This window comes from Meriones unguiculatus, chromosome 6 (assembly GCF_030254825.1).
Source record: "Meriones unguiculatus strain TT.TT164.6M chromosome 6, Bangor_MerUng_6.1, whole genome shotgun sequence".
Taxonomy (NCBI): Eukaryota; Metazoa; Chordata; class Mammalia; order Rodentia; family Muridae; genus Meriones; species Meriones unguiculatus.
This window is the reverse complement of record NC_083354.1, coordinates 98,579,859-98,588,522: the sequence shown is the minus strand read 5'-3', so window position 1 is coordinate 98,588,522 and position 8,664 is coordinate 98,579,859.

The following is an 8,664-nucleotide window of genomic DNA, read 5'->3' as shown; positions in this document are numbered from 1 at the left end:
AATTGCCAAAAAGAACTCAGCCTACAAGTGATCACTTAACCTTGGATGGCCACTGCAATGCTAAACCTGTTCTTATTCTCTCACAATTCAGAGTGCAACACAGACAATTTGCAAAGCAAAAGGCCAATGCAGGTTCAACAGTCACACTCAGTGGAGCATAAGTGACTTCTTCAAGTGGCACTAAGGCACATTTATGTTGAGTTAACAGTGTGTAAATTGTCGTGCTTGACACAGAAATGAAAAAAAAAAATAAAGTCTTTGTTCTCAGGACATAGGCACTGACAAAAGTCCACATTATTTTTCCAAAGAAGCCTTCCTGAATGCAGGTAGTGCCTCAGAGGGAGCACAGCCTATGCTTTAAGAGGGGATGGTGCCTTGTTTAGAGTTGGTGGTGAAAACACAACCAGAACAAAATGTAACTGAGATGCAATTTACATGCAATAAATCTCAAATATTTTAAATTGATGCACCGAGTGTAGACACTTGCTTAAACATTGTCCCGTACAAGACTTAAACTATTTCTCTCAGCTTAGAAACTTGTTTTTTCTTAAAGGACTGTTTTTTTAGAGGTAGCTACCACATTGTTTTCTGTTACTACAATTTGAATTTTTTGTGTCATTTAATTGTATCAAATATCTCTCATGTATTATTAGTGTTTTTCTTTATGACATATTCGTTCAGCAAGCATATGCTTTGCATTAATCAATGTATTGCTCATTGTAATGGTGTGAGATTTATACTTTTCCACTGACCAATCTTTTTTTTGCTACATTTTAAATGGACAAACAGTGTATGTACACAACATTATCGTCCACTGTGTGATCGGGTCATAACTACATGTGTTCCTAGACCCCAGAAATAAGTTCACAGTAATGGCCTGCACTTAGTCCTTATTCATGCATATTTGCTATCTTGGTTCTCAGAGCACTTTGTACAATTCTGAAATTTGCCTCAACACAGCCTTGTACATGAGGCACCAGTAACTTTTTTCATTGTCTCTTGGATTTTTAAGCATATGTATTATCTTACACAAAACTCAAGTACAAGTGGATCAAAGACTTCAACATAAAACTGGATATTCTAATTCTAATAGACAAAAATGCAGGGAATAGTCTGGAGCTCATTAGCACAGGAGGAAACTTCCTGAAAAGAACACAACAGCTCAAGCACTAAGATCAACAATTAATAAATGGAACCTCATGAAACTGAAAAGTTTCTGTGAGGCAACAGACACTGTCGTTAGAACAAAACAGCAGCCAACAGACTGGAAAAGATCTTCACAAATCTTACATTCAAAAAAGGGCTAATATCCAAAATATATAAAGAATTCAAGAAATTAAACACGGACAAACCAAATAGCTCAATTGAAAAAAAGTGGGTTACAGAGCTAAACTGAGAATGCACAGTAGAGGAATCTCTAATTGCCAAGAAGCCCTTTGAGAAATGTTCAGCATCATTAGTCATCAGGGAAATGCAAATCAAAATGATTCTGAGATTGCATCTTACACCCATCAGAATGGCTAAGATCAAAAACTCAAGTGACAGCACATACTGAAGAGGATGTCAAGCAAGGGGAATACTCCTCCATTGCTGTTAGGAGTGCAAACTTGTACAACCACTGTGGAAATCAATCTAGAAAAGTAAAATGAATGAAAACTTTTTTTTTTTCAAACGAAAAGGATCCTCCCTTATTTTACTACTATTGTGCTTCATAGATCCCTTCATGGGTTACTTCCTCACTGTATTGCTTCTTTCCTTTAACAATATTGCTCATTGTCAGAAAAATGTGTTAGGAGCTTTGCTTGTAAATTTTCTGTTGCTAAGCTCCAGTTTACATACAGCATATTTAAAATCATACCTTCTCCCAGAACAGCCGGGACACATACCATTATTTCCAAAACAAGCATGAAGTTTACTAGGCATATTACCCTATATACCTTAGCAGTGATCAGGGTAGTTTTCAATGAGTCCTCGTTCACTCTTTAATTTCCTCACAGAGTATTGGGTTTAGAATAAGTGGATTGTCTCCATCTTTTAGATATGTTTTATGTTCAATCAGTTCATAGAAGAAAGAAATAGATTATATCACATTTTAACATTTCTTCTAGTTTAAGATTTTACGATCCTTTGGAGATTCATAATTTCTAGTATCTATGACATTCCTTGGAATCAAGCTGGGTTTTTCTAATTTACTGCGCTATACTGAATGGTGCCCTAGTGGTCTGAAAAATGAATGTGTGCACCCAACCCTAAATATAGTATTTAGTACACTTGCCACTATTCCTCTACTCTGCGCATTTGCATTTACAGTTATCACTTACAAGAAGAGAGATAAAATACACACTGAAAAAGTGAGCTGAACCCTGTTTTCCACATTTGCAAAGCACAGAATTTTGGGCCTCAGTTTCCTCATTATAGAAGATAGAAATATATTACCAGCCAAAGCTCTATATAATGCAAATAAAACTGGAACACTTGAAACATGAGAATTGGTGAATATTAATATTATATATACCTGTATAGGTGTGTATCTACTAATAGATATTACTTTATTACTTTTACATTATCTCCACAAACGCTGAAATTCAATTCTCTGTAAATATTAAGATTAATACTTTGTTGCTATTTTGCTTATTTTTCTCACTTAACCTAGTGACATTTTCTCCTGTAATGTATGGTCCTGATTCCCAGTGAAGAATAAAAGTAGAATACCCCTATTTCAGTAACTTTGATTTCCACTCAAAGTGCTTACAATGTAAAGTTGATCTTGCTTAACTTAGTTTATCTCAACCCTCTTCATAGTCCTGTTCTATAAACTACAAGAACTAAACTATTTGTTTGTGTAATTATTTATTCACCAGTAAGCTCAGGGACATGTATACTATGCCCTGTTCTTGTCTGCAAGCTGAGCCATATGTACTGTGTTCTTAGGCTGTTTATGTTTTATAGCTCATTTTTGAAGATTAATACATTTGCAATATGAGTGACTGAATCTTTGCCTACAGCCAGCAAGTATACTGGAAGCTCACAAGGACAATGCATACAATAGGGGGCAAAAAAATAAAATAAATCTGTATTTAAAAGAAAAATCACCAAATTTATTAGAAAACAAATCAATGTGTGTAATACTGCAATTTTGAGGGCTTTCAGATTTCTCTAGCTACAATTTTTGAGTACATAAGAATTCCAGCCTTTGTTTGTTTGTTTGTTTCAATATTTTTCAACAGTCCTATGTATTTCACAGTGTGTTCTTATTGTCAGCATTAATTCTTGGGATATGAGTACTTTGTGTGTCTTTCCGTTTGAGGTAATAATACATGTGATAAGAGGTACAATTCATTGGATTTTTGTTATTGTGTTTATTTCACTTCAGTTTGTTTTATTTTAATTGATGATACTTCAATTGTCAAACAGTAGATATGCTTTATTTATGAAATATTTCAGCTAAAAGTTACATTATTATATGTGGACGTTAATATGGATTTAGTGTTTTACAAAAAAAGAAAAAGAAGATATTTCTCTTTTATTTATTCAATAGTTTATGAATTTATTTTTTATTATTTCTTCATCGTTTAAACTATTTAAATCATTAGTGTTTGACTTTTGGATTTTTTCTGATATTAATATTTAACACACTCTTTTTAATTGTTTTATTTATTACAATTTATTCACTTTGTATCCCAGCCATAACCCCTCCCTTAGCCCCTCCCAATCCTCCCTCCCTCTTCTCCTCCCATGCCTCTTCCCCAGTCCACTGATAAGGGACTGACAGCTTCTAAATCAGAGGCTGTGTTCTATGATATGAGGTAATGAGAGCAATCTTATTTGTGGGAGACATAGTGTTATAAAGGAACAGGAGGAGGAAATGCCTTGTCCTGAACGGTGTCCTGTGGGCAGCCAAGTAGGCTTCTTTGAATAATTAATTTAGTTACAGCGTCATTCTCTTGCATGAAAACTGCCTGTCATTTGCACAGATATACTTAAAGCACTGTGCATGCCTGTTTTAGATTTGTTGAAGTCTATTCAGCTTGATGGACATGGTTACTGCTGTATACTCTACCTTCTCAATCTGCTGGTAATGGCTAGCATGCATTTTGAGAGCCATAGGACATAAACAATTTCTACTTTTGATTTTGTTTTTACAATTAGGTTCCCCAAATTCTTGACTAGTGCCTGGCTTATTACCTGTGTCATTCCACACATTACACATGCTCGTGATGCTTATGTCATTTTCTGTTGCTGTCTCAGGCAGTTATTAATGTTGTCATTAAGAAACTGGTGTGCTCATATTAGTTCATTTTGTACCATGTACAAAATAAAATATAAAGTAGATTGTCTAGAGTAACCACAGTCCAGTATCTAATGGTCACTAAAAAAAGAAAGGTATATATGAACAAAAAGAGTGACACTAGAATACTAGTCTGGAATTAGTGTTTGTCACATTTATTCTCTGTTAAAACATATCCTAAAATATTTCCTATCTCTTTTCATTTTGGGTTGAATATAATACATAATATATTTTAAACTCATCTCAAAATAAAATAGATATTATATTTACCATCAGCAAAATAAATCATCATTGCTTCTTAAAAATACTATGTAATGCAATGTAGAATCTTTGGTGAATATGCACAAGAGTGGTACAACTATAATGATGCCAACATACTTTTGTAGCTTTTGAAGAACCCCCACATTGATATTCATAATGGCTGTACCAGTTCCCACTCACCCAAGCAGTGTTCCCTTATTACACATCTACGGCACCATTTATCATTTATTATTTTTAAATTTAATTTTATTTATACATTTATTGATTACAATTTATTCATTTTGTATCCTTGCTGCAGCCCCCTCCCTCCCTCTTCACAAAGTGACAGTACAAGAAGGGCAAGGATTCTTTTTATGCCCAGGGGAAGTGACTTTATGACAGGAAACAGAGTGGCCACGGTAGGCAGACTAAGCCTATTTTCCAGAAAAAGGTTAAAACTACAGAGAAGGTTGTGTTGAGACTTGAGTGTGTTGAGCCTTTCTGCAGATCTAAGAGACACTTGCTATTAACAGATGCAAGCATTTTGAACTGGGTGGCCATAAGAAGAGAAAGGGCCAAGTGATGCATCTGTAAGGCAATTTAATATTGAAGATAATAAAATAAAATCATGAGCTCTTGTTCACCTAAAAAAAAAAAAAAAAGAAAGAAAGAAAGTACTATTTTCTAATGAGGGACAGAAAAGGAGTTGATCTGAGTGGGAGAGGAGGTAGGGAGGTGCTAGGATGCATGGGAAACCATAATCAGGATATATTATTTGAAAAAATAATCTATTTTCAAAAAAAGAAATTAGAGAAATATAAGATTAAAGAAGGTGAATATGGCTGAAATGCATTGTATGACATTTTTAAAGAAATGGCAAAAACTAAGCAAAAAAATTTGAATTTCTGATATCACTTTTATATTTTAGTATGAGAAGAATAGTTATGTTAAATGTCTTCAATTTGATTATAAATGCTTTGCTTGTTATAAAACAATGTTTTTCTATCCTTAGTGATCATATAATCTCAATAAAATATAACTAGTTACAAATTTGAAATAGTACAAGTGAACACCATGAACAGAGAGACAACAGAGCCAATTCTATGTTTAAAAATTTTAAATAATATTTCATAACCTTTACACATGGTATCAAAGAGATAGAAATATAATTACTGTTTCATTTAAGTGCTTCATACCTTCTCTTTACACCATTTTTCATATATTTAAGTGACTACACCTGAGCTTTTGCTGTAATTTTTTTATAAGTATCATCATTTGTGGTTTGGGGGTAGAAGAAAGGGTTTGTGATGTTTTACACATTAGAGTCCATCATCAAGGTAAGAAAGGGCAAAACCTCAGACAGGAACCTGGAGGGAGGAACTGCAGTGGAACACATTGAGGAGTGTGGCCTACTTGCTTTATCTCACTGGCTCACTCAGTTACTAACCTTGTACGGTCTAGAAGCAACAGCCCAGGGGGTGGCACAACCTATGTATGGAGTTCTAGGGCCTCCTCCATCAATTAGCAAGTAAGACATACCATAGGCCAATTTGAAGGTTTCTCAACTGAGTTTCCTTCTTTCCTGTTATGTCTAGGTTTTTGTGAAGTTGACAAAACTACTCAATAAAATACTGTCAAGGTTCATTATTGCATAAAGAAGTTTAAATCTTTATTCATGGTCATGGCAAACAAAAAGTAAGAAATCATTTCACAATGGTTAAGATCAATGGATGATAACAAAAAAAAATATTTTGACTTTCTTCCAAATCCTCAGATTTCATGTGTTCAGCAATGAATTACCCCAATGAAAAGCAAGAATAACTTTTCTCAATTAAGAAGTTAAAGCTGATTCCAGAGTCTGCCAAATAACTGGGGCAACACATTTATGTAAGTGTAGTTCATTTTCCTTAAGGTGAAGCAGGGATAATCATACGTGTCCCCTACCAGCCACATTAAGTAACTTTAAGAGGATTAGTGACACAGTCCAGTGCTCTGAGTCCTCCAAGAACAGCGCTCATGAGTAAAAAGTGCTATTTTTTAGCTGGGGCCTGTGGCACACCCAAACCCCTTCCTCTGCTTCCTCATCTGTAAGACGGGAATGGATACTAACAACCCTGCCTTACATAATTAACCTCCCTCTGGATTAATTAGTCATTGATGACTCAATAAAACGCAGTGTGAAGAAAGTCACTTGACAGCCTGAAAGCTCCTCAGCAAATCCTGGTTTTTGTGCAAAATCTGTCTTATTGCATAAAAGTGATGTTGTACTGAACACAAATCCATAAGAAATCATTCATACTTTAGTCCATGTGAATGGAACATTCCTAAATGTCCTTCAGTACAGCTTTCCCAAGCAACAGTGAACATTTAACATTGTTTATTTACATTTAATGCAGGTTGTATTATTTTAATATTCTTTTTGCTTATCCCTCCAATTCAGGGATATTTAATTATAGAATAAATTGTAATTTTAAATCATACATACTTGTTTATAATTTTGAATAAAACCCCAAGATAATGGCTACAATAAAAATAATAAGTGTGTGTAAGCTGTGCTTTGTTATCAGAAAATGTTATTATGTGTGGGCTATATCTCATTTCAACTGTGAAACTCACCGGGAATACCAGAATACTGAATAGAAACACTCAAAGAAAACTGCTAACATGGGGCATGTATTGACATTTGGCAATGGCAAAGGATTATTTTTTTTTCTGTTTTCCCTCTGAAACATATCACTTTAAAATGAAAACTTCAATATATTAATGTAACATATGTTACATTAATCCTTTCCAATTTTTCAAATATTATTTTAATATAAACAAATTCATTTACCTTTTGAAGAAACAAAAGATTCTGTTGCTGAATCCACAGCTTAGTTCTTAGTATGCCTATCTCTGGATTCACCAGTTACCACTATAGACATGTGAGTTCACATGAAAGTTGCTAGCACAGTCTCAAACACAAAATGTATTTGTTTATATTGATAGTTTTACTACTCAAAAGTATTTGTTGAGCTTCTTTGTGGAACATTATCTTTGCACATGACATGACCTTGAACTCCCAGCACCTAGGAGTTGAGAGAATAAAAAAAAAAAGGCAAATCAATGTTTTATCCTAGGATATAACATATTGCCCCTCCAAAAGATATAAGGAGAATTAAGAGTCAAGAGAAAGGAAGGGCTACAAGGTGCCCCCAGCTGTGAGAACATGAAAGCTGTTAATAGTTGCCAGGCCTTACTAACTTATCCTCCTTTCCTATGATTCCCAGAATTCTGCCCAATGTTTTGTTATGAGTCTCAGCATCTGCTTTGATACACTTCTGGGTAGAGTCTTTCAGAGGCCCCCTGTGGTAGACTCCTGTCCTGTTTCCTATTTTCTCCTTCTTCCAATGTCCATCCCATTTGTCTTTCTGTGTGAGGATTGATCATCTTACCCAGAGTCCTAAGAGCAACAGAACCAAAATATCTGGGCATAGAGGTCTTTTCTGAGACTGATTTTCCAACCAAAGACCATGCATAGATATACTCTAGAACTCCTGCTCATATGTAGCACATGGCAACTCAGTATCCAAGTGGGTTCCCTAGTAAGAGGAACAGGGACTGTCTCTGACATAAACTCACTGGTGGGCTCTTTGACCACCCACCCTTAGTGGGGAGGAGCCTTGCCAGGCCACAAAGGAGGACATTGTAGCCAGTCCTGATGAGGTCTGATAAGCTAGGGTCAGATGGAAGTGGAGGAGGACCTCCCCTATCAGTGGACTTGGAGAGGGGCATGGGAGGAGATGAGGGAGGAAGGGTAGAATTGGGTGGGAATGAGAGAGGGGGCTACAGCTGAGATGCTAAGTGAATAGAATGTAATTAATGTAAAAAATTAAAAATTTAATTAAAAAATAGTTACCAGGCGACTTAGATTTTTTTCTTATAGTTTAGCTGCACAAAAGTTGATCACGAAAGTGTGACTATCCTCCCAATCATGTTGCTCTAAATTATCCATCACTCATACTTCTGTGATTGCCCCTCATCCATGGGCCTGTGTCTTTCACCATGTTTCTATTATTGGACCCTCATCCCTGGATCTGTGTCTTTCACCATGCTTCTGTGAATACCACTCATCCTTAGGTCTATGTCCTTCAACA